A 27,695-nucleotide genomic window follows, 5' to 3' on the forward strand; every position below is an offset into this window, starting at 1 on the left:
CATGGTTAAATTGGGATTTTCTTAGCAAAGTTTCATAAAGGCATTATTTGCAAAGAAGTGGCAGGTTGTAGAGATGATGCTCTGCCCTGAAGCTAGTAATGGCAGGGCTGTTACCTGTCGTTAAGCCTGAAGGGAAGAGGGTAGGGAGTAGTTTTCCAGAACACAGAAGGAGAGAGTCTCCTAGAAAGCTTCTGGGGAGGAATAGTGACAGCCTAAGGCAGTGCTGCAGGGCAAACATTCAGAATAAATCCCCAACCTCACTCTCAGTCCTCCCTCTGATCCTCTGTCTGGGCACCCTATTGGCTAAACCAAAAAAAAAAGCAAAGGACAAGGGAGCCTCTAGTGGTCCATGCAGGTCAGCCTCCTTGGGAGGGAGACCAAAGAGTAGCAGGTGGACAGTGGATCCGAAGGAAAAAATGACAATATCTAGTATAAATACATATCTCATTTAATTTGCACAAGAACACTCATTATTCACATTCTGCAGATGAGGAAATTGAGGTCTAGAGACTAAGTAACTAGTTCAAGGTCAGATGGTTAAGTTAAGGAGTCAAAATTAGCATCTAGCTCTCTCTGGAGCCTATGTTCAAAATCATTGGTATACTATCAATGTCTTATCCTCTAAACATAGAGTCTTTATAAATATTACTATTTTAACTGTCAGTTAAATCATGCTTGCACTGATGTGGTCACCAAGGAAATACTGGCCACAGAACAGAATAGCTAGCAAGTCTTTGGAACAACATAGTTGTTTAGCTGGGCTTTTTTTTTTAATTTTTAACCAAAGTGCTCAAATCTGGGAAAAATCTCACAAATGAACTGGAAAGGGAGAGTGATCATTAGAACCTAATTTAGGAATAAATCCTTGGAATTTTTCAATCTTTCTTTGGTAAATGTTTCTTATACATGTGCTCCCCCATCTGACAAAGCCTATAGACGTAGATGGAGCATTATTTTTCTTTAGAAAGAAAGCACTTTAAACTTTCAGGTGCTGGAATTAGATATGCTGGATATCACATCAAACCAGATGGCAGCAAAGGTGGCATGATCAGCACAAATGTAAAACATGCAGTTTAATTCTTACAAAAAAAATCCTTCCTGCCAGGTGATTCAAAACCAGCCATGACATGAAACTTTTTTTTTTTTTTGAGAAGGCAGAGTTCCTTTAATCAGGGAATCAATATCCATAATTTTCATTCAAAATGGTATTAGGTAAAGCAGGTTTTAATTCAAAAACTCTCCTGTACACTTATTTATATATATATGTTTTTATACTAAGTAACATTTGTCCTCATATTTTTATAATGCTACACACACACACACACACAAACTACATGTGCTGTACATTTAAATTTTTACATACATAAATTTATTATAACATAAAAAGTAAAAGTGATGAATATTGTTTAAAACAACTAATATACTATTTTTAATTTGGGGGGTTACATAGAGTCTCAAATATTTAATTGTGATTTTAAAAGATCTAGTAAAGACTTCTAAAGCTAAAACACAATTTGAATTTTAAAAAGAATGATTCTTCTTACACAATTATAAATATTTGCAGTAAATATTTTCCTCACAATGCTGTTTTGACCCCATTTTTCAAGTATTAGATTATATTCCTTTGATCAAGTGAAGAAAACTGAATCATTATAAATGACTAGCTGAAAGCAAATCCTGTTCTTGTGTTTCTTTAGCAAATTAAAGATTTGTCCTAGGGGAGATGGCTGGCTTCAGTTCCAAACATAAAAGTCAGGTGTGTGCACACCAACGCATGTGTACTTACACTGTAGCTCCACAGCCCTCAAATGTTATTGCCAGATGTTTTTCTATGCATTTTTAGTGATACATTGATTTCCTTAAAAGAATAATTTGGTATCATCCAGGTGTGCCAATCAGATTAAGACACTGCTGTTCTAGAAGGAGGCCAGGAGTATTTCTTTAATGTAGCTCTTACATGGAAGCAAACATTAGGCATGCAAAAGAACAATCTCTACCTCCTCCCCACGTTGTCACACCTAGGTGTCCTAGTTCTGGAAGTCAGAAGTCTGAAATGGATCTATGAGGCTAAAACCCAAATGTCAGCAGAGCTGTGTTTCTTCTTGTTATTTTCGGGGAGTAAATCTATTTCAATGTTTTTTCCAGTTTTCCTGCATTCCTTGGCTCAAGCCCTCTTCCTTGAGTCCCTCTGCCTTCTTTCTCTGTTGTCACGTCACCTTGTCTGTCTGTGATACTTCCACTTCCCTCTTACAAAGACCCTTCTGATTACACTGGGTTTGGCTCATCCAGATAATCCAGAGTAACCTCCTTATCTCAAGAGTTTCAACTTAATCACACCTGCAAAGTCTTCTCTTGCCATCTAAGGAAATATATTCTCAGGCTTGAGGGATTAAGATGTGGACATCTTTGGTGGGCCATTATTGTGTCTACCACAGGGGGTAAATTTAAAAAGTATTTGGCAGGATTCCTTAATTTATGAAGATGGTGTGAGATGAGTCAGGGAGACAGTAAATTCTCCCAGGTATATAATTTACTTAATTTTAAGAATAGTGGTGGTCATCCACTAAGGTGAAGCATATTAGAAAAAAAAAATCATTCAGGTGTGAAGATTATAATGTTGGGGCATGTAAACTGTATGTGACAACTACAAAACATTTAAGATTACATATGTGGCTTGTGTTTTTTGGCTCATATTAGATTTCTACTGGTCAGAGCTACTATAAAAAGTCCTATTTCAAATACACTTGGCCTGTGAAAATTCAAAGCTTCTTCATGATCTCTTCGAATTCCCAAATATTACATAATCATGGGACTTTCTCCAAATATCTGCTCTATACACAACATAAAATTTGTGCTCTATATTAGCCCAAATCTCTCTATTTTGCTCTATATTAGCACAATGTAAAATTCAGAACCTTTATCCGTTATTTAAAGAAAAAGATATGTATGTGTAGAAACATTATTGATGATATCTGAGTCATAGAATCACACCATAAGATCTGCCTTCTCTTTTGCTACCCATTTTTCTCCCTTAATTCTTTGTTCATTCTTTCTTTTCTTCCTTCTTTTCAGAAACAAAACAATTTCTCTCTTTTTCTCCTGCTTAGTAGTTCAGTAAGCATCTTATTTTGTTGGAGCAAGCTTTTGAGATTTGTCTCTCTTCCTGCAATCAGGCAGTTTTCTCCTAAGATAAGGTCTAGTGAATAAAATTTTCTTCATCTTTTACACTTGCAATCAAAGATGAAAGTCACTGGAGTGATTTTTTAGTACTCACAGCTCTGATTTTAGTGAGACGCATAGAGTCACATCTATTTACTCCTCTCTGCTATTACAAAATGTGGTAACCTCTAGTGGAACTTTGGGGAGCACAGTGTAAAAACCATTGTTCTGTTCTCCTGGCTCCAGAGACACCCTACTATCCCAATTTTTCATTTCTGACAAGTCCTCCTCAGTGAACATTGAAGGCTTCTCAACTTCCAAATATCTCTAAAATGCTGGCTTCCTGTTGCTCTCCTCAATCTTCCTTGTGTGTTTTCATCCAACAGTGTTTCAACTCTGCTCCCTAAAGTCTACATTCATTCAAATGTAAACCTCCAACACAATTCCCATAAAGGCTTAAGGTTCAAATAGCAGCACACTTGCTAGGTATCTCCTGTTGGCGTAAGCTTCCACAAGCACCTCAACTTCTTAACAAAGACAATTTCAGAAGAGCATCTCAGTTTTGAACCTGGCAGGCCAATCCTGGGGTCTGACTTAAGTGCTGAAACTGCCTTATCTGGTTTAGATTCAGTGTTACTGAATTGATTATGGAGTCTGGGAAATCCCGTGAAGTCCCACTGCAAGCTAGAGACCCAGGAAAGCCAGCGGTATAGTTCAAAGGCCTGAGAACGAGAGCTAATAATACTGTTCATTCCATTCTGAGTCTGGAGGAGCACTGAAGCAGAAGATTTATGTCTCAACTCCAGCAGTCAGGCAGAGATTGGATACTGAACTTATACTGAATTATAATGTAGCATATTTATATCTATTTTTTTAATTCCTCCAGACATCAATTAACTTGTGTCCTGGAGAAAAATTAGAGTGAAAACCACAGGATACTCTTCAGTAACACATAAAAAAAAATTAATGGGTTTAAAACGGTACAAATAACCTAGATTTCAAGATCTAGAGAAAACAAGTATACATACATACAGTTCCTTGCAAGCAAAAATTTAGACAATTAAGAAAAATAACTGAATATGAAAAAATTAAGTTCTACACAGCTACAATCTAATTTCCAACAGTATTTCAAAGGAACAATTAAGACATGCTTCTTATTTTTAGAAATGTTTTAAAGGGTAAGCTCATCTGGGGCTCATAAGAAAATTTTCTTAATTTTTAATGAAACAAATAGAAGTATCTAAACACTGAAGAACATTGTGCCAAAGGCTTGAGTTTGCAGTATTAGTAAAAATTTGTGCATACCCTTCTAAGCAACAAGAAAAGACATTGCACATTATTACAGAGTGCCTGTCTTCCAATCTGCTTAAAAGGCTTCTCAGACCTTACAAAGTAGTTGGCTTTTAAGTGCATAAAACTTGGAGGGGGGCTTGAAATCACAGACAGATAAGAATAAGTTTCCTAAAGATCGATTTAACCATGTCTCCTATTTCATAAATTTGACCAGTCAGAGATTCACCTGGCCAGTGGCCAACTGTTCCAGCCATCCATGATGAGGCTCCAGGCATGCAAGGGAAGAAGCCATCTTGAATGTCCAGCTCAGTTGAACTTCAGATGACTCCAGCGCCACTACCTGCCTGCAACTGCATGAAAGAAAGTGAAAATTGCTGAGATAAGCACAATCAATGTACAGAACTGTGAAACAGTAATCAACTGTTTTGATTCACCACACTTTTTGCTAGTTTGTTACATAGCAGTAGATAACTGAAACACTGTATATAGCCTATCTTTGGAAGAGTATATACAACTTTCAATTCCATCTAATTATTCTTTACCAACAACCATGAAAGATAAACTTTGAGGGAACATATTTGGAAAGATTTAAATAAGGCATGACATTTCTCCTTTCAACATTTAAAGAATTTGAAAGATAGCCTACTGACAAGTTGTCAGTTGGCCCAACAGGACACCCAAATGAATTAGATGGGCAAAAAGTCAACATGTACATTCCTCTTAATGTTTATGATAATAAGGTAACTGAAGATGCTTCCTTTGACAAAATCATAAGGAACCATCAGATCTCCAACTGAGAAATATTGATGGGTAATTGGAGTTTGGCTCCATCAAACCTAATACAAAAAGCAAACAAGATCTGCTGAACAAATTCACCTCTCCAAAATAGAAGCTGTTTTTTATATGAAAAGAGATCCAGTTAATAATCTCATCTTCTAGCCAAGGAGTTTACAGGGAAACCATTGGACTGATGATCTGATTTTGGTCTTGTTGTATTTGCTGGTGAAAAGAGTTCATTAAGTGGATGGGAATTTTGAGTTACCTCAACAACTATCATTGCTCAGCAAAAAAAATGAATTAGAATATTACTTAACATCAATTCTAAAGAAGCCACTCTGTAAAACCATAGGATCTTACTTCTGTTACTGTTTCTTATGTGGCTTAGTTCTGGTGTTTGGGGAGTAGGAAGGGTAACTCTTTAAAATCCCCCCAAGAATGGTGTTACATAAGTATTTAAGGAGCTGTGAACTTTGCGTGCCACACAGAAAACTGAAGAAGTACCCAATTATTTTTATTTTTTATTTTTTATTTTTTTTTATTATACTTTAGGGTTTTAGGGTACATGTGCACAATGTGCAGGTTTGTTACATATGTATCCATGTGCCATGTTGATTTCCTGCACCCATTAACTCATCATTTAGCATTAGGTGTATCTCCTAATGCTGTCCCTCCCCCCTCCCCCCACCCCACAACAGTCCCGGAGCGTGATGTTCCCCTTCCTGTGTCCATGAGTTCTCATTGTTCAATTCCCACCTATGAGTGAGAACATGCGGTGTTTGGTTTTTTGTCCTTGCGATAGTTTACTGAGAATGATGGTTTCCAGTTTCATCCATGTCCCTACAAAGGACACGAACTCATCATTTTTTATGGCTGCATAGTATTCCATGGTGTATATGTGCCACATTTTCTTAATCCAGTCTATCGTTGTTGGACATTTGGGTTGGTTCCAACTCTTTGCTATTGTGAATAGTGCCGCAATAAACATACGTGTGCATGTGTCTTTATAGCAGCATGATTTATAGTCCTTTGGGTATATACCCAGTAATGGGATGGCTGGGTCAAATGGTATTTCTAGTTCTAGATCCCTGAGGAATCGCCACACTGACTTCCACAATGGTTGAACTAGTTTACAGTCCCACCAACAGTGTAAAAGTGTTCCTATTTCTCCACATCCTCTCCAGCACCTGTTGTTTCCTGATTTTTTAATGATGGCCATTCTAACTGGTGTGAGGACCTCTTCAAGGAGAACTACAAACCACTGCTCAATGAAATAAAAGAGGATACAAACAAATGGAAGAACATTCCATGCTCATGGGTTGGAAGAATCAATATCATGAAAATGGCCATACTGCCCAAGGTAATTTATAGATTCAATGCCATCCCCATCAAGCTACCAATGACTTTCTTCACAGAATTGGAAAAAACTACTTTAAAGTTCATATGGAACCAAAAAAGAGCCCGCATGGCCAAGTCAATCCTAAGCCAAAAGAACAAAGCTGGAGGCATCACGCTACCTGACTTCAAACTATACTACAAGGCTACAGTAACCAAAACAGCATGGTACTGGTACCACAACAGAGACATAGATCATTGGAACAGAACAGAGCCCCTAGAAATGATGCCACATAGCTACAACTATCTGATCTTTGACAAACCTGACAAAAACAAGCAATGGGGAAAGGATTCCCTATTTAATAAATGGTGCTGGGAAAACTGGCTAGCCATATGTAGAAAGCTGAAACTGGATCCCTTCCTTACACCTTATACAAAAATTAATTCAAGATGGATTAAAGACTTATATGTTAGACCTAAAACCATTAAAATCCTACAAGAAAACCTAGGCAATACCATTCAGGACATAGGCGTGGGCAAGGACTTCATGTCTAAAACACCAAAAGCAATGGCAACAAAAGCCAAAATCGACAAATGGGATCTCATTAAACTAAAGAGCTTCTGCACAGCAAAAGAAACTATCATCAGAGTGAACAGGCAACCTACACAATGGGAGAAAATTTTTGCAACCTACTCATCTGACAAAGGGCTAATATCCAGAATCTACAATGAACTCAAACAAATTTACAAGAAAAAAACAAACAACCCCATCAAAAAGTGGGCAGAGGACATGAACAGATACTTCTCAAAAGAAGACATTTATGCAGCCAAAAAACACATGAAGAAATGCTCCTCATCACTGGCCATCAGAGAAATGCAAATCAAAACCACAGTGAGATACCATCTCACACCAGTTAGAATGGCCATCATTAAAAAATCAGGAAACAACAGGTGCTGGAGAGGATGTGGAGAAATAGGAACACTTTTACACTGTTGGTGGGACTGTAAACTAGTTCAACCATTGTGGAAGTCAGTGTGGCGATTCCTCAGGGATCTAGAACTAGAAATACCATTTGACCCAGCCATCCCATTACTGGGTATATACCCAAAGGAATATAAATCATGCTGCTATAAAGACACATGCACACGTATGTTTATTGCGGCACTATTCACAATAGCAAAGAGTTGGAACCAACCCAAATGTCCAACAACGATAGACTGGATTAAGAAAATGTGGCACATATACACCATGGAATACTATGCAGCCATAAAAAATGATGAGTTCGTGTCCTTTGTAGGGACATGGATGAAACTGGAAAACATCATTCTCAGTAAACTATCGCAAGGACAAAAAACCAAACACCGCATGTTCTCACTCATAGGTGGGAATTGAACAATGAGAACTCATGGACACAGGAAGGGGAACATCACACTCCGGGGACTGTTGTGGGGTGGGGGGAGGGGGGAGGGACAGCATTAGGAGATACACCTAATGCTAAATGACGAGTTAATGGGTGCAGGAAATCAACATGGCACATGGATACATATGTAACAAAACTGCACATTGTGCACATGTACCCTAAAACCCTAAAGTATAATAAAAAAAAAAAAAAAAAAAAAAAAATTGGGAATGTGCTGTACCAAAATAAAAGATGTAAGTATATATGGAAATTTAGTATGTAACACGAAGATGGCATTTCAAAGTAATGGAGGAAATGGACAGTATTTTCTTTTTCTTTTTTCTTTTTAATGTTTTTAATTGACAAAAATGTATATATTTATGATATACATAATGTTTTGATATATGTATACATTGTAGAATGGTTAAATCAAGCTAATTAAATTAGGTTTGTTCTTTAAATGGTTGTTTCAAACAGCTAGCTGTTAAGAAAAAAAAGCAAAGCTAGACCTACCACTCAATAAATTCTAGACAAATTAAATATTTAAATATTAAATTATGAAATTTAAAAAGACTCAAGGAAAATATGGAAGACTTTTTTTAATTTAATTTTTCACAGGAGGGGAAGATGGCTGAACAGAAGCTCCCACCAACTGTCCTCCCCACAGGAACACCAAATTGAACAACTATCCACACAAAAAGAAGCATCTTCATGAGAAGCAAAATCAGGTGAGCAATCACAGTGTCTGGTTCTAACTTCATATTACTGAAAGAGGCATTGACGAGGGTAGGAAAGACAGTCTTGAATCACCAGTGCCACCCCTCTCCCATCCCTCAGGAGTTGCCTCCTTGTACAAGAGAGAATCTGTGTGCTTGGGGGAGACAGAGTGCAGTGATTGTGCGACTTTGCATTGGAACTCAGCACTGCCCTATCACTGTGGAAAGCAACGCTGTACAGAACTCAGTTGGCACTCACAGAGGGAATATTTAGACCAGGCCATGCCAGAGGGGAATTACCCATCCCAGAGGTTGAAACCTGTGTTCTATTCCTGGGCAAGTGCTAATGTTATGCTGGGCTTGCAGCCGTTAAACTTAGGGGCACGTGACCTAGTGAGCCACCAGCCAGAGTAGCCAAGGAAGTGCTTGCACCACCCCTCCCCCAACCCTAGCCAGCACACCTCGCAGCTCCAGGAGGAGATCCTTCCTTGCAGTTGAGAACAGGAGAGGGAATAGTAAAGAGGACTTTGTCTTGCAACTTGGGTACCTGTGCAGCCTCAGTAGGATAGGGCACCAGGCAGAGTCCCAAGGCCCCCATTCTAGGCCCTAGCTCCCAGACATCTCTAGACACATCCTGGGCCAGAAGGGAACCCACTGCCTTCAAGGGAAGGATCTAGTCTTTGCAGGTTTCATTACCTGCTAACTAAAGAGCCCTTAGTCAAAGCAAATGCAAAAAAAACAAAAATAAATAAGTGGAACCTAATTAAACTAAAAAGTTTCTGCACAGCAAAAGAAATAATCAGCAGAGTAAACAGACAACCCACAGAGTGGGAGAAAATATTCACAAACTGTGCATCTGACACAGGACTGATATCCAGAATCTACACATAACTCAAACAAATCAGCAAGAAATAAACAAATAATCTCATCAAAAAGGGGGCAAAGGACATAAATAAACAATTCTCAAAAGAAAATACACCAAGAGCCAACAAACATATGGAAATGCTCAACATCACTAATTATAAGGGAAATGCAAATTAAAACCACAATGCAATATCACCATATTCCTGCAAGAATGGTCATCATTTAAAAATCAAAAAATAATAGATGTTGGTGTGGATGTGGTAAAAAGGAAACACTTTTACACTGCTAGGGGGAAGGTAAACTAGTACAACCACTATGGAAACTATGGCGATAAAGAACTAAAAATAGAGCTACCAATCATCCAGCAATTCCACTACTGAGTACCCAGAGGAAAGGTGATTACATGAAAAAGACACTGCACATACATGTTTATAGCAGCACAATTCACACTTATAAAAATATGGAACCAACCTAAATGCCCATCAACCAACAAGTGGATAAAGAAAATGTGGTACATATACACCTTGGGATACTACTCAGCCATAAAACTGAATAAAATAGTAGTCTTTGCAGCAATTGGGATGGAGCTGGAGGCCATTTTCTAACTGAAGTAACTCAGGAATGGAAAACCAAATATCATATGTTCTAACTTATAAGTGGAAGCTAAGCTATGAGAATGCAATGGCATAAGAATGATATAATGGACTTTAGGGACTCAGGGAGAAGGGTTGGGGTTGGTGAGGCATAAAAAACAACATATTGGCTACAGTGTACACTGTTTGGATGATAGGTACACCAAAATCTCAGAAATTACCACTAAAGAACTTATCCATATAACTAAAAACCACCTATATGCCCAAAACCTGCAAGTTCTAAAAAAGAGCCCTTGGTCACTGAATAATCAGCAATGGTAGGCAGTAATCATCATGGGCGGGCTGGAGTGAGACTCAAAGATGTGCTGGCTTCAGGTGTGACCCAGCACCTTCCCAGTTGTAGTGGCTAGGGGGAGAGATTCTTTTTGCTTTAGGAAAGAAACAGTAAGAGTGAAGGAAATTTTGTCTTGAGCTTAGGTACCAGCTTGGCCACAGTGAGGTAGAACAACAAGCAGTCTCTTGGGGCTCCCAATTCTAAGCTGTGACTCTTGGACAAGATTTCTGGACCTGCCCTGTGACAGAGGGGAGCATACTTCTCTTGAAGAGAGAGACACAGGCCTGGCAGCATTGACCACAAGCTGACAGAAGAACCCCTGGGCCTTGAGTGAACCATCAGCAATAGCCAGGGAGTACTCACCACAGGACTGGGGTGGTGATGGCCATGAAGAGAGATTCCTCTGGTTATGGAAAGGGGAGGGAAGAGTGAGAAGAACTTTGTCTTGCAGCATGGGTGCCAGCACAGCTTCAGTAGAAGAGAGTACCAGGTAGATTCCTAAGGTTTCCAACTCCAGACCTTTGTCACAGATGTCATCACTGGACCTGCCCAGAGATAGGGGGAGCTTGCTGTCCTGAATGGAAGCACTCAAACCTGGCTAGATTTGCCACCTACTGGTTGTAGAGTCTTAGGGCTTTTGGCAAACATAGGCAGTAGCCAGGCCATGGGCACTGGGCAAGACCCACTGCTTTGCTGGTTTCACATCTGACCCAGTTCAGTCCCAACTGTGGTGGCTACAGTTGTGCTTGTGTCACCCCTCCTCCAGCTCCAGACAGCTTAGCACAGGAAAGAGATTCTGTTTGTTTAGGAGAAAGTAAGGGAAGAGAAGAGTCTCTGCCTGGTAAATCAGAGAATTCATCCAGATGTTATCCAAGACCACCAAGGCTCTTCCTCTAAAAGTCTGCAAGAGCTACAGCATTACTGGGCTTGGGGTGCCCCCTAATGCAGATATGGCTGTAGTGACCAAAAACTTAGATCATAACACCCAAGTCCCTTCAAATACCTGGAAAGCCTTCCAAAGAATGACAGGTACAAACAAGGCCAGACTGTGAAGACTACAATAAATACCTAATTTTCAATACCCAGAAACTGATGAATATTCACAAGCATGAAGGCCATCCAGGAAAACATGACCTCACCAAACATAAGGCACTGGGGATCAATCATGGACAGAGATATGTGCCTTTCAGACAAAGAATTCAAAATAGCTGTTTTGAGAAACCTCAGTGAAATTCAAGATAACACAAAGAAGAAATTCACAATCCTATCAGATAAATTTAACAAGGAGATTGGAATAAATTAAAATAAGCAGAAATTTCATAATTGAAAAGTGCAATTGACATACTGAAGAATGCATCAGAGTCTCTTAACAACAGAATTGATCAAGCAGAACTAGTGAGCTTGAAGACAGACTATTTGAAAATGCAGTCAGAGGAGACAAAAGAAAAAAGAATAAAAAACAAGCACACCTATAAGATCTGGCAAATAGCCTCAAAAAGGGCAAAGATAAGAGTTATTGGCCTTAAAAAGAAGGTAGAGAAAGAGATAGGGGTAGAAAGCTGATTCAAAGGGTTAACAAAAGACTTCCCAAACCTAGAGAAAGATACTAATATTCAAGTACAAGGAGGTTATAGAACACCAAGCAGAGTCAACCTAAATAAGACTACCTCAAGGCATCATATAATCAAACTCTCAAAAGTCAAGGATAAAGGATGCTAAAAGCAGCAAGAGAAAAGAAACAACAAAAAATGGAGCCCCAATACATCTGGCAGCCGACTTTTCAGTGGAACCTTTACAGGCCAAGAGAAGGTGAGTGGAATGACGTATTTAAAGTGCTGAAGGAAAACACTTTTATCCTAGAATAGTAGATCCAGTGAAAATATCCTTCCTTCAAACATGAAGGAGAAATAAAGACTTTCCCTGACAAACAAAAGCTTAAGGATTTAATCATCAGACCTGTCCCACAAGAAATCTTAAAGGGGGTCCGGGTGTGGTGGCAGGTGCCTGTAGTCCCAGCTACTCAGGAGGCTGAGGCAGGAGAATGGCATGAACCCAGGAGGCAGAGCTTGCAGTGAGCCCAGATCGCACCACTGCACTCCAGCCTGGGCGACAGAGCCAGACTCCATCTCAAAAAAAAAAAATCTCAAAGGGAGTTCTTCAATCTGAAAGAAAACGACATTAATGGCAATAAGAAATCATTAAAAGATAGAAAAGTCACTGGTAATAATAAGTACACAGAAAAACACTAATGTTATAACACTAATTGCAGTGTATAAACTATTAATATCTTGAATAGAAAGACTAAAAGATAAACTGATCAAAATAATAACTATAACAACTTCAACTTTTCAATACATGGACAGTATAATAAGATATGAATAGAAATAACAAAAAGTTAAAAAGCTGCGGGACAAAGTTAAAGTGTAGAGTTTTTACTTATTAGTTTTCTCCTTGCTTGTTTGCAGGTTTGCTTGTTTGTTTTTGCAGTGTTCAGTTGTTATCAGTTTAAAATAATGAGTTGCAGATTATTATTTGCCAGCCACAGGGTAACCTCAAATAGAAACATACAACAAATACACAAAAAAGGGCAAGAAATTAAAATATGCCACCTGAGAAAATCACCTTCATTGAAAGGAAGACAGGAAGGAAAGAAGGAAGACCACAAAATAACCAGAAAACAAATTTAAAAAGGCAAGTATACATCCTTACTTATCAATAATAAGATTGAATATGACTAAACTAAACTCTCCAATAAAAAGACATAGAGTGGGCACCGGTGGGAGGTAGGCGCGGGTCTCGGAGTGTGGCAGGCGGGCGGACGGGCGGACGGGCGGAGGCGGTATCGCACCGGCAGCGACGGAGGGCTCGGGGGTAGTCGGTTGGGTGGGGGCCCGCTGAACTGACAAGCGGCATTTCAGCTCCTTTCTTCCGCCAGTCGGAACCCCAGAGAAGCGACCCGCTCAGCAGGTGTCACCATGACCAAGGCCGGTAGCAAGGGCGGGAACCTCCGCGACAAGCTGGACTGCAACGAACTGGACCTGAGTCTGAGCGACCTGAATGAAGTCCCAGTGAAGGAGCTGGGTGCCCTTCCAGAGGCCACTATCATGGATCTGTCTTGTAATAAACTGACTACTCTACTGTCGGATTTCTGTGGCCTCACACACCTGGTGAAACTAGACCTGAGTAAGAACAGGCTGCCGGCGGACTTCGGCCGTCTAGTCAACCTCCAGCACCTGGATCTCCTCAGCAACAGGTTGGTCACCTTGCCTGTCAGCTTTGCTGAGCTCAAGAACCTGAAGTGGCTGGACCTGAAGGATAACCCCCTTGATCCTATCCTGGCCAAGGTGGCAGGTGACTGCTTGGATGAGAAGCAGTGTAAGCAGTGTGCAGACACGGTGTTACGTGTCCTGTGCATGGCACAGGAAGGCCTTGCGGGCGGATCAGGAGCTGGAGAGGCAGCGGCAGTTGTAAGTAGAACGTGAGGCAGAGAAGAAGCGTGAGGCCAAGCAGCGAGCTAAGGAACCTCAGGAGCGGGAAGCGCAGAAGCGGGAGAAGGCGGAAGAGAAGGAGCGCCGAAGAAAGGAGTATGATGCACTCAAAGCAGCGAAGCGGGAACAGGAGAAGAAACCTAAGAAGGAAACAAATCAGGCCCCAAAATCTAAGTCCGGCTCGCGTCCCCTCAAGGCACCACCCCGGAAGCACACTCGTTCCTGGGCTGTGCTGAAGCTGCTGCTGCTACTATTTTGTGTGGCGGGAGGGCTGTTTGCTTGTCGGATGACAGAGCTGCAGCAGCAGCCCCTCTGCACTAGTGTGAACACCATCTATGACAATGCACTCCAGGGTCTGCGCCGCTATGAGATCCTCCAGTGGGTCCTCTAGGCCGACTCTAAGGAGTGAGCTTGTCCCCAGCACCTGCTGCCTCCCAGCCTTGGAGTTTGGATTCCTGTGGAATTGGGTTCTACTGGACACAACCTCTTTTTAGCATGAGACCTACCTGCCATCATTAAATGGCTGCAGATTGGTACATGAGAGACACCTCCTCTTTGTAGGACTTCTTGGTTCATTAGTCAGGGTTCCCTGATGGAATGAGGAGAAATGGGAGGAGGTTGGAGGCCGGGGCAGTTACCTGCATGCCTAAAGAAGTAGGCTTGGGGGCAGGGAGAGAGAAAACATGGGCTTTGCTAGTTGTTATGCAAAGCTGTGTAAAGGCAAGGCTCGTTTCTACTAAATGGTCAGCTGTCATTGCATTTATAGTTTTGTATGCCACAAACCCTTTCATTCCTCCCTGGACAATCAGGGCAGATCAGGAGGACGTTTTGGGGGACTAGAAGACCACACTCAGTAAATCCAGTCTAAATTGGTGGGGAGGGGTATTCCTGTTTTCTTTAGGACCTCAGAGATGTAAGCATTTTAGCATCCATACAAAAGCTCTGGCTGTGAAACGGGCTTCATGACCATCCAGTCCAATATAACACTTGCAGAGAAATTGAGGCCTTCCATGACTTGCCTAGTCTCCCAGCTAGTTTGAGGCAAAACTGGATTCCCACTCTGGTATTCTTTCTTTCCTTTATGTCATTTTCCTTCCTTTATAATGTCCTGAGAGACTAGAACTCACACCAGAATTATTTCTCAGGCGAAGCATAGAATCTTTGATGGTAGACAGATTTCGTGACTCGGAGACATCTCTTGCCATCATCAGGCCTTGGACAGCTCCTGTGGAGTCCTGCCTAACTTATGTGGCTTCCATAAAATGGCAACAGTCCAGGCTCCTTGCCTCAATTTTAGAGTATTAATTCCCTAATTGCTAGTAAGCAAGGAGATGGATCTCTGCAAACCTACACTGTCTGTGACTGCTCTAGTTGTATTTGGTGTGACTAAATACCTCAAAGGCCACCTGTTTTTGTGGGTTTTGAAGTGTCAGCTTTATAAGACACTGAGGTTTAGAATTGTTTGATTCTAGACCATAACTGAAGGGAATAAATGGAAACAGAGGAAATGAAGGGAAACAAGTAGCTTTGTGGAGATGGAAAGTGGTGTATCACCCAATGACTAGCACAAACAAGGATCGCACTATCCATTCTCTTGTCTGCTAGATTAAGCATTGTCTTGCCTCCTTTGCTTCATCTTTTCACAACAGCTGGATGGAGTGATCAGAAATGACTGTGTCATGGTGCTCATTCACTGAAAACTCCCAGTTGCAAGCTCCTTGCCTCCCCTGGAGGGAACAAGAACCTGTCATAATTCAGAGACAGAGAGGGCAGGGTCCAGCCTTTTAGCCCTAGTGACCTGTTTGGATGGGACTGACACTCATGACTGTCCTGATATTGGAAGAAAGGACTTTGTTAATCTTCTCCCCTATAGCTCTGCTGTGTAGATCTACACCCAACTCGGAATCACTACACGTTCCTTTAGTCTTCCTCCAAGCTCCAGAGCCACTGGTACAAATGCTTTATTGAAACTAAATACATAATACATATAATGAGATTAAGACAGTATAGAAGTCCTCATAGTCGTCATATCCCATTCCTTGGCCAGTTGAGGCAGCTCAGTGGCTAAGCCCAGTCAAGCCAACCCACAGCTTCCTTCACAACTTCAAGATTTGATGCTACTTCTTTTGGATTTCTACAGTTATTAAATATATGTCTGAGAAAAAAAAGACATAGAGTGGCTGAAGAGACTTTTTTAAGACCCAACAATCCATTGCCCACAAGAAAAACACTTCACCTACAAAGACACAGATAGACTGAAAATTAATAGATGGAAAAAGATATTTCATGCAAATGGAAACCAAAAAAGAGGAAGATTATCTACACTTACATCAGACAAAAATAAATCTCAAAACAAATCTATAAAAGAGACAAAGAAGGTCATACTATAATGACAAAGGGGTCAATCAGCAAGAACATGTAACAATTATAAATATATATGCACCTAACATTAGAGCACCCAGATATATACAGTAAATATTACTGGAGCTAAAAATAGAGGAAGAACCCAATACAATAATTAGCTGCAGACTTTCAGCATTGGGCAGATCATCCAAACAGAAAATCAACAAAGAAACTTCAGACTTAATCTGCACTATAGACCAAATGGAGTTAATAAATATTTACACAATATTTCATCCAATGACTGCAGAATACAAATTGTTCTCCTCAGCACATGAATCACCCTCAAGAATAAACTCTGTATTAGGCCACAAAACAACTCTTTAAAAAATTTAAAAAATTATAATATCGAGTATCCTCCCTGACCACAATGGAATAAAACTAGAAATCAATAACAAGAGGAATTTTGGAAACTATACAAACACATGGAAATTAAACAATATGCCCCTGAATGACCAGTGGGTCAATTAAGAAGTTGAGGGAAATTTAAGAATTTCTTAAATCAAATAATAATGGAAACACAACATACCAAAATCTGTGAGATACAGCAAAAGCAGGGCTAAGAGGAAAGTTTACAGCTATAAACATCCACATCCAAAAAGTAAAAAAAAAAAAATTCAAATAAGCAACCTAATGATGCATCTTAAAGAACTAGAAAAGCAAGAGCAAACCAAACTCAAAGTTAGCAGAAGAAATAATAAATATCAGAGCAGAAATAAATTAAATTGAAATGAAAAAAAAATACAAAAGGTCAACGAAAGGAGAAGTTGGCTTTTTGAAAAGATAAACAAAATTGACAAACCTTTAGCCAGACAAACTAAGAAAAAAAAAAAGACCCAAATAAAGAAAATCAGGGATTAAAAAAGGAGACATTATAACCAATATTGCAGAAATCCAGAAGATCATTAGAGGCTACTATGAATAACTATATGCCAATAAATTGGAAAACCTCAGCAAAAATGATGAATTTCTAGACACATACAATCTACCAAAATTAACCATGAAGAAATCCAAAATAAGAACATACCAATAACAAATGATAAGATCAAAGGTATATTAAAAATCTCCCAACAAAGAAAAGCCCAGGACCCAATTTCACTGCTACTGAGTTTTATCAAACATTTAAAGAGGAACTAATATCAATCCTACTCAAACTAATCCAAAAAATACAGGAGGAGGAAATACTTGAAAACTCATTGTATAAAGTCAGTATTACCCTGATACCACAATCAGACACAGACACATCAAAAAAAAGAAAACTACAGGCCAGTATGTTTGATGAACATTGATGCAAAAATCCTCAAAAAAATCCAAGCACACCAAATTCAACAGCATATTAAAATGATTGTTTGTCATTACCAGGTGGGACTTATACCTGGGATGCAAAGATGGTTCAACATATGCAAACCAATCAATGTGATACATCAGATCAACAGGATGAAGGACAAAAACCATGTGATCATTTACACTGATGCTGAAAAGCATTTAGCATTTGATAAAATTCAACATCCCTTCATGATAAAAACCCTCAAAAAACTGAGTAGAAAAGAAACATACCTTAACACAATCAAAGCCATATATATCATACTGAACAGGGGAAAAGCTGAAAGCCTTTCCTCTAGATCTGGAAGATGACAAGGATGTCCACTTTCACCACTGTTATTCAACGTAGTACTGGAAGTCCTAGGTAAAGCAATTAGACAAGAGAAAGAAGGGCAACCAAATTGCAAAGGAAGAAGTCAAATTATCCTTGTTTGCAGATGACATGGTCTTATATTTGGAAAAAACTAAAGACTCCATCAAAATTCTCTTAGAACTGACAACAAATTCAGTAAAGTTGCAGAATACAAGATCAACATACAAAAATCAGTAGCATTTCTATATGCTAACAGTGAACAATCTGAAAAAAGAAATTGAGGAAGTAATCCCATTTTTAAAATAGCTACAAATAAAATTAAACACCTAGGAGTCAATTTAACCAAATAAGTTAAATATCTCCACCATGAAAACTATAAAATATTGATGAAAGAAATTGAAGAGGACATAAAAAATTGGAAAGAAAATTAAGTTCTTTTCTTTCCAATGTTCATGAATTGGAAAAATCAATATTGTTAAAATGTCCATCCTACTCAAAGCAATCTACAGATTCAATGCAATCGCTATCAAAATGCCAATGGTAGTCTTCACAGAAATAGAAAAAACAATCCTAAAATGCAGATGGAACCAAAAAAGACCTAGCATGGCTAATGCTGTCCTGAGTAAAAAGAACAAAACTGGAAGGATCACATGGCTTGACTTCAAATTATATTACAATGCTATAGTAACCAAAACAGCATGCTAATATCACATAAAAACAAACATATAGACAAATAGAACAGAATAGAGAGCCCCAAAACAAATCCATACATCTACAGTGAACTCATTTTTGGCAAAGTTGCCAAGAACGTTCATTGGTAGAAAGAGAATCTCTCTCTCCAATAAATAATGCTGGGAAAACTGCATATCCATATGCAGAAGGCTGAAACTAAAACCTCTCTCTCATAATATACAAAACTCAAATCAAAATAGATTAAAGACTTAAGTCTAAGACTTCAAACTATGAAACTGCTAAAGGAAAACTTGGGGGCCTGGCACAGTGGCTCACACCTGTAATCCCAGCACTTTAGGAGGCCAATGCAGGTGGATCACTTGAGGTCAGGAGTTCAAAACCAATCTGACCAACATGGCAAAACTCCATCTCTACTAAAAATACAGAAGTTAGCCAAGCATAGTGGCACATGCCTGTAATCCCAGCTACTCAGGAGGCTGAGGCACAAGAATCACTTGAACCTGGGAGGCAGAGGTTGCAGTGAGCTGAGATCTTGCCACTGCACTCCAGCCTGGGCAACAAAGTGAGACTCTGGCAAGAAAACTAAAAGGCCACCAGGTTATATTAGAGCAAGAAAAGAGAAAAAAGAAAACATTGGAAAAACTCTTGAGGACATTGGGGTGGACAAAGATTACTTGAGCAATACCTCACAAGCACAGGCAACCAAAGCAAAATAGACGAATGGAATCACAACAAATTAAAAAGCTTCTTCACAGCAAAGGATAAATCAACTAAGTGAAGAGATGACCCACAGAATGTGAGAAAATCTTTGCACACTATCCATCTGACAAGGGATTACTAATCAGAATGTATAAGGAGCTCAAGCAACTCTATAGGAAGAAATCTAATATTCTGGCTTGAAAATGGGCAAATAACTGAGTAGCCATTTCTCAGAAGACATACAAATGGCAAACATGCATATGGAAAGGTACTCAACACCACTGATTGTCAGAAAAATGTAAATCAAAACTACAATGAGATCATTTTACCCAAGTTAAAATGGCTTTTATCCAAAAGATAGGTGATAACAAATCCTGGTGAAGATATGGAGAAAAGGGAACCCTCACACACACTGTTGGTAGGAATGTAAATTGGCACAACCACTATGGAGAACAGATTGGAGGGTCCTCAAAAAACTAAAAATAGAACTACCATATGCTATTTCACTGCTAGGTATATACCCAAAAGAAAGGAAATCGGTGTATCAAAGAGATATCTTCACTCCCTTGTTTATTGCTGCACTATTCACTGTAGTCAAGATTCGGAAACAACCTATTTGTCCATAAACAGATGAACGGATAGGAAAAATGTAGAACATATATAAAATGAAGTACTATTCAGTCATAAAAAAATGAGATCCTGTCATTTATGACACCATGGATGGAACCACAGGTCATTATGTTAAGTGAAATAAACCAAGCACAGAAAGAGAAACTTTATATGATCTCACTTATTTGTAGGAACTAAAAATTCAAACATCTGAACTTACGGAGATAGAAAATAGAATGATGGTTACCAGAGGCTGGGAATTATGGTGGGGGAGGAGTGGGGATGGTTAACGGGTACAAAAATATAATTAGATAGAATGAATAAGATCTAGTATTTGATAGTGCAACAGGGTGCTTACAGTCAACGATAATTTATTGTACATTTTTAAATAACTAAAAGATCATAACTGGATTCTTTGTAACCAAAGAAATCATAGTTGTTTCAGGTGATGGATATCTTATTTATCTTGATGTTATTATGCATTGTATGCCTGTATCAAAATATCTCATGTACCCCAGAAATATAGACACCTATGTATATACATAAAATAAAAAATTAAAATATCTATAAAAGCAAAATAAATTAAAAAACTATTTTCACATAGAGCTAAGGTTTTTCTAATCAAAGCTCAAAACCAGAAAGGAAAAGACTGATAAATTCTACTAAATAAAAACTTTTATTAATTTTTTTTATTTCCATAGGTTATTGGGGAACAGGTTGTGTTTACTTACATGAGTAAGTTCTTTAGTGGTGATTTGTGAGATTTTGGTACAACCATCACCTGAGCAGTATACACTGCACCCAATTTGTGGTTTTTTATTCCTCACCCCCTTCCCCCTCTTTCCCACTGAGTCCCCAAAGTCCATTGTATCTTTCTTATGCCTTTGCATAGCTTAGCTCCCACATATGAGTGAGAACTATGATGTTTGTTTTTCCATTCCTTAGTTACTTCACTTAGAATAAGTCTCCAGTCTCATCCAGGTCGCTGCAAATGCCATTAATTCATTTCTTTTCATGGCTGGGTAGTATTCCATTGTGTGTGTATATATATATATAAAGAAACTATGAAATATATATATATGTGACATATATAGGTATACACCCAAAATATATATAGGTATATACTCATATATATGTGACATATATAGATATGTGCGACATATATATGTGTCACAGTTTCTTTATACACTCATTGATTAGTGGGCATTTGGGTTGATTCCACGTTTTTGTAATTGCAAATTGTGCTGCTATAAACATGTATGTGCAAATGTCTTTTTCATATAATGACTTCTTTTCCTCTGGGTAGATACCCAGTAGTGGGATTGCTGTATCAAATGGATATATTTTTACTTCTTTAAGGAATCTCCACATTGTTTTCCATAGTGATTGTACTAGTTTACATTCCCACCAGCAGTGTAGAAGTGTTCCCTGTTCATCACATCCACGCCAACATCTATTTTTTTTTTAATTTTTTATTATGGCCATTCTTGGAGTAGTAAGGTGGTGTCTCGCTGTGGTTTTGATTTGCATTTCCATGATCATTAGTGATGTTGAGCATTTTTTCATATGTTTGCTGGCCATTTGTATATCTTCTTTTGAGAATTGTTTATTCATATTCTTAGCCCATTTTTTGATGGGATTGTTTGTTTTTTTCTTGTTAGTTTGTTTGAGTTCATCATAGATTCTGGGTATTAGTTATTTGTCAGATAGATTGTAAAGATTTTCTCCCACTCTGTGGGTTGTCTGTTTACTCAGCTGACTGTTCCTTTTGCTGTGCAAAAGCTCTTTAGTTTAATTAAGTCCCAGCTATTTATCTTTGTTTTTATTGCATTTGCTATGGGTTCCCGGTCATGAAATCCTTGCCTAAGCTAATGTCTAGATGGGTTTTTCCAATGTTATCTTCTAGAATTTTTACAGTTTGAGGTCTCAGATTTAAGTCCTTGATCCATCTTGAGTTGATTTTTGTATAAGGTGAGAGATGAGAATCCAATTTCATTCTCCTACATGTGGCTTGCCAATTATCCCACCCCTATTTGTTGAATAGGGTGTCTTTTCCCCCACTTTGTATTTTTGTTTGCTTTGTCAAAGATCAGTTGGCTGTAAGTATTTTGGTTTATTTCTGAGTTCTCTATTCTATTCCATTGTTCTATGTGCCTATTTTTATGCAGGTACCATGCTGTTTTGGTGACTATGGCCTTAGAGTATAGTTTAAAATCAGGTAATGTGATGCCTCCAGTTCTGCTTTAGCTAGTCCAGATTTTCTTATCTATAAGGACTCTTTTTAATTCCATATGAATTTTAGGGTTGTTTTTTCTAATTCTGTGAAGAATGAAGGTGATATTTTGATGGGAATTTCATTGAAAATTGCAAAATTGTAAAAGGGGTTGAGTTCTTGATTTGGTTGCTGTTGGTGTATAGAAGAGCTACTGATTTATGTACAATAATTCTGTATCCAGAAACTTTGCTGAATTTTTTTTATCAGTTCTAGGGGCTTTCTGGAGGAGTCTTTAGGGTTTTCTAGGTAAACAATCATATCATCAGCAAACAGTGACAGTTTGACTTCCTCTTTACTGATTTGGATGCCTTTTGTTTCTCTTTCCTGATTGCTCTGGCTAGAATTTCCAGTACTGTGTTGAAGAAGAATGGTAAGAGTGAACATCCTTGTCTTGTTCCAGTTCTCAGAGGAAATTCTTTCAACTTTTCCCCATTTGATATTATGTTGGCTGTGGGTTTGTCATAGATGGCTTTTATTACATTGAGGTATGTCCCTTGTATGCAGATTTTGCTGAGAGTTTTACTCATAAAGGGATGATGGATTTTGTTGAATGGTTTTTCTGCTTCTATTGAAATGGTCATGTGATTTTTGTTTTTGATTCAGTTTATGTGGTGTATCACATTTATTGACTTGCATATGTTAAATCATCCCTGTGTCCCTGGTGTGAAACCCACTTGATCATGGTGGATTATCTTTTTGATGTGTTATTGGATTTGGTGAGCTAGTATTTTATTAAGGATTTTAGCATCTAGGTTCATCAGGGAAATTGGTCTGTAGTTTTATTTTTTGGTTATGTTTTTTCCTGGTTTTGGTATTAGGGTTATACTAGCTTCATAGAATGATTTAGGTAGGGTTCCCTCTTTCTTTATCTTGTGGCATAGTGTCAGTAGGATTGGTACCAATTCTTATTTGAATGTCTGGTAGAATTCCGCTGTTAGTCCATCTGGGTCTGGACTCTTTTATGTTGGTAATTTTTTTATTACCATTTAATCTCACTGCTTATTATTGGTCTGTTCAGAGTATCTGATTCTTCCTGACTTAAGCTAGGACAGTTGTATCTTTCCAGGAATTATCCATCTCCTCTAGGATTTCTAGTTTATGCACATAAGGGTTGAATGATGTTTTGTATTTCTGTGGTGTCAGTTGTAATATCTCTCATTTCATTTCTAATTGAGCTTATTTCAAGTTTCTCTCTTCTTTTCATGGTTAATCTTGCTAATGGTCTATCAATTTTATTTATCTTTTCAAAGAACCAGCTTTTTGTTTCACTTTTGTATTTTTGTTTGTTTGTTTCAATTTCATTTAGTTCTGCTCTGATCTTAGTTATTTCCTTTATTCTGCTGGGTTTGGGTTTTGTTTGTTCTTGTTTCTTTAGTTCCTTGAGGTATGACTTTAGATTGTCTGTGCTCCTTCAGACTTTTTGATGAAGGTGTTTAGGGCTATGAACTTCCCCCTTAGTACCACCTTTGCTGTATCCCAGAGGTTTTGATATGTTGTGTCGCCATGGTTGTTCAATTCAAAGAATTTTTTAATTTCCCTCCTGATTTCATTTTTGACCCAATGATCAGAAGCAGATTATTTAATTTCCATGTATTTGCATGGTTTTGGAGGTTCCTTTTGTAGTTGATTCTCTGTTTTATTCCACTGTGGTCTGACAGAGTACTTGATATAATTTTAATTTTCTCAAATTTATTGAGGCTTGTTTTGCGGCCTCTCATATGATCTACCTTGGAGAAAGTTCCATATGCTGTTGAATAGAATGTATATTCTGCAACTGTTCAGTAGAATGTTGTGTAAATATCTGTTAAGTCCATTTATTCCAGGGTATAGTTTAAATCCACTGTTTCTTTGTTGACTTTGTGTCTTGATGACCTGTCTAGTGGTGTCAGTGTAGTATTGAAGTCCCCCACTATTATTGTGTTGCTGTCTATCTCATTTTTAGGTCTATTATTAATTGTTTTATACATTTGGGAGCGCCAGTGTTAGGTGCATATATATTAAGGGTTGTGATATTTTCCTGTTGGACAAGGCCTTTTATCATTACATAATGACCCTCTTTGACTTTTTTAACTGTTGTTGCTTTAAACTTTGTTTTGTCTGATAAAAGAATAGCTACTCCTGCTCGTTTTTGGTGTCCATTTGCATGGAATGTCTTTTTCCATCCCTTTATCTTAAGTTTATGTGAGTCCTTATGTGTTAGGTGTGTCTCTTAAAGGCAGCAGAGGGTTGAGTGGCAAATTCTTTTCCATTCTGCAATCTGTGTCTTTTAAGTGGAGCATTTAGACCATTTACATTCAACATTGGTATTGAGATGTGAAGTACCATTCCATTCATCATGCTATTTGTTGCCCATATACCTTGGTTTCTTGTTTTTTGGGGTTTTATTAATTGTATTTTTGTTTTATAGGTCCTATGAGATTTATGCTTTAAAGAAGATCTGTTTTGGTGTGTTTCCAGGATTTGTTTCAAGATTTAGAGTTCCTTTTAGGAGTTCTTGTAGTGCTGGCTTGGTAGTGGTGAATTCTCTCAGCATTTGTTTGAGAAAGACTATATCTTTCCTTCATTTATGAAGCTTAGTTTCACTTGGTACAAAATTCTTGGCTGAGAATTGTTTTGTTTGAGGAGGCTGAAGATAGGGCCCCAATTCCTTCTAGCTAGTAGAGTTTCTGCTGAGAAATCTGCTGTTAAACTGATAGGTTTTCCTTTATAGGTTATTGGGTGTTTTTCCCTGACAGCTCTTAAGATTCTTTTTTTCATTTTACCTTTAGATAACCTGATGATGATGTGCCTAGGTAATGATCTTTTTGTGATGAATTTCCGGGTGTTCTTTGAGCTTCTTGTATTTGGATGTCTAGTTCTCTAGCTAGGCCAGGGAAATTTTCCTCAATTATTCCCCAAGTGTATTTTCCAAACTTTTAGATTTCTCATCTTTCTCAGGAACACTGATTATTCTTAGGTTTGGTCATATAAAATATTCCCAGATTTCTTGGAGGCCTTGTTCATATTTACTTATTCTTTTTCCTTTGTCTTTGTTGAATTGGGTCACTTTGAAAACCTTGTCTTCAAGCTCTGAAGTTCTTTCTTCTGCTTATTCATTTCTGTTGCTGAGACTTTCCAGAGCATTTTGCATTTCTATAAGTGTGTCCATTGTTTCCTGAAATTTTGATTGATTTTTATTTATACTATCTATTTCATTGACTATTTCTCCCTTCACTTCTTGTATCATTTTTTGGATTTCCTTACATTGGGCTTCCCCTTTCTCTGGTGCCTTCCTGATTTGCTTAATAACTAACCTTCTGAATTTTTTTCAGGTAGAGCAGGGATTTCTTCTTGGTTTGGATCCATTGCTGGTGAGCTAGTGTCATTTTTGGGGGGTGGTAAAGAACCTTGTTTTGTCATATTATCAGAGCTGATTTTCTGGCTCCTTCTCATTTGGGTAGGCTTTGTCAGGGGGAAGGTCTAGGGCTCAAGGTTCCTTTTGTCCCACAGAGTGTTTCCTTGATGTAGTGCTCTCCCCCTTTTCCTAGAGATGTGGCTTCCTGAGACACAACCTGTAGAGATTGTTATGTCTCTACTGGATCTAGCCTCCCAGCAAGCCTACCAGGCTCTGGGCTGGTATTGGGGGTTGTCTGCACAGAGTCCTGTGATGTGAAACATCTGTGGATCTCTCAGCCATGGATCCTGGCACTTGCTCCAGGTGGAGGTGGCAGGGGGGTATAATGGACTCTGTGAGGGTCCTTAGCTTTGATTAGTGGACTATTTTTATGCTGGTTGGCCTCCTGCCAGGAGGTGGCACTTTCAAGACAGCATCAGCTGTGGTAGTACGGGAGGAAGGGGCAGTGGGCCCTAGAACTCCCAGGAGTATATGCCCTTTGTCTTCAATTACCAGGGCGGTGAGAGAAGGACCATTAGGTGGCAACAGGACTAGGCGTGTCTGAGCTCAGACTCTACTTGGGTGGGTCTTGCTGCAGTTGCTGTGGAGGATGGAGGTGTGGTTCCCAGGTCAATAGAGTTATGTTCTTAGGAGGATTATGACTGCCTCTGCAGTTCATGCAGGTTGTCAGGGAAGTGGGAGAAAGCTGGCAGTCACAGGCCTCACCCAACCCAGCTCCCAAGCAACCCAAAGGGCCAGTCTCACTCCCACCATGCCCACCGCCCCCCCAACAGCACCAAGTCTGTTTCCAGGTAGTGGGCAAGCAGGAAGTTACCCCAGGCTACCCACCACCCAGCTGCGAAAATAAGTAGGGCAATCCTTCTTCCCCTGCCTGTGGAGTCTGTATATCAGATTCACGCCCTCCCCAGAGTTCTGGCCAGGAGACTTCTCGATTGGTTCAAATTGTTACAAATTTCAGCTGGAGGTTTCCTTCTCCCTGTGGCCTTTTCCCGGTGCCTCTGGCAACCCTCCTCAAGGACCCCTGTGAGGCGAGGCAGAAAGGGCCTTCTAGGGGATCCAGCAAGCCCACAGGGATTTTCCTGCTGCTTCCTATACCCCTGTATTTCTCTCAGTTCTCTAAACTGAGCCAGCTCCAAGTAAGGTAAGAATTTTCTCCTGTAATCTAGACCTTCAGGGTTCCCCAGTGGGGGTGTGTGTTTGGGGGCAGACGATCTCCCTTTCCCACTTCCACAGTTTGGGTACTCACAGTATTTGGGGTGTTTCCTGGGTCCTGTAGGAGCAGTCAGCTTCCTTCAGAGGCTCTGTAGGTTCTCTTGGCTTTCCTAACGTATTCCTGCATCGTTCTGAAGCAAAAGTTGATGACGCGAGCCTCCACACACTGTTTTGTCCGTTCAAGTGGCTGCAATCTAGTCCTGCCTCCTGTTTGCCATAATCTCCAGCTGTATCTCAAAACTTTTTATTTAGTGTTATAAAGAGTTTTTAATGGTCAAAAAAAACTTAATCAAAGTTGAAAGACAAATGACATATTGAGAAAAAAAATCTTCAACCAATATAGTAAAGGATAAATTTCTTCAATATATAAAGTGATTTCATAAATCTATAAGGAAAAACACCAAGGAACCAATTTTTAACATGGGTGAAAGATACGAGCAAACCTTTCTCTCTCTCTCTCTCTCTCTCACACACACACAGACAGACATACATGCATGCATATGTATAAATATGCATAATTAAAGATATATAAATTAATATAAGAGTAATACACCTTTTTAACCTATCTGACAAAGACTTGGCATTTTCTAATACACACTGTTAGTGAAGGAATAAACAAAGAGCCATTCATATATTGTTGATTAGAGTAAAAATTATTACAGACATCTTAGAAGTCAATTTGTTACTATTAAATTTGCAAATACAATTGATTCTCATTCTCGGTACTTATGATCTGTAAAGTCTCCAGAAACATTGAATTGGCAAATATTAAATCATTGCTCCTAGCAGAAATACTGAATAAGTCGCCGCTAGGGCTA

The 27,695-nt window shown here is 38.9% G+C and overlaps 1 pseudogene; it reads left to right on the forward strand.

Moving 5' to 3' along the window:
• The first annotated feature begins 13,371 nt into the window (after positions 1-13,371).
• Positions 13,372-15,684, forward strand: LOC129493301 (leucine-rich repeat-containing protein 59-like; annotated as a pseudogene).
• Positions 15,685-27,695: the final 12,011 nt, after the last annotated feature.

The sequence above is a fragment of the Symphalangus syndactylus genome, chromosome 11 (genome assembly GCF_028878055.3).
Source record: "Symphalangus syndactylus isolate Jambi chromosome 11, NHGRI_mSymSyn1-v2.1_pri, whole genome shotgun sequence".
Classification (NCBI taxonomy): domain Eukaryota; kingdom Metazoa; phylum Chordata; class Mammalia; order Primates; family Hylobatidae; genus Symphalangus; species Symphalangus syndactylus.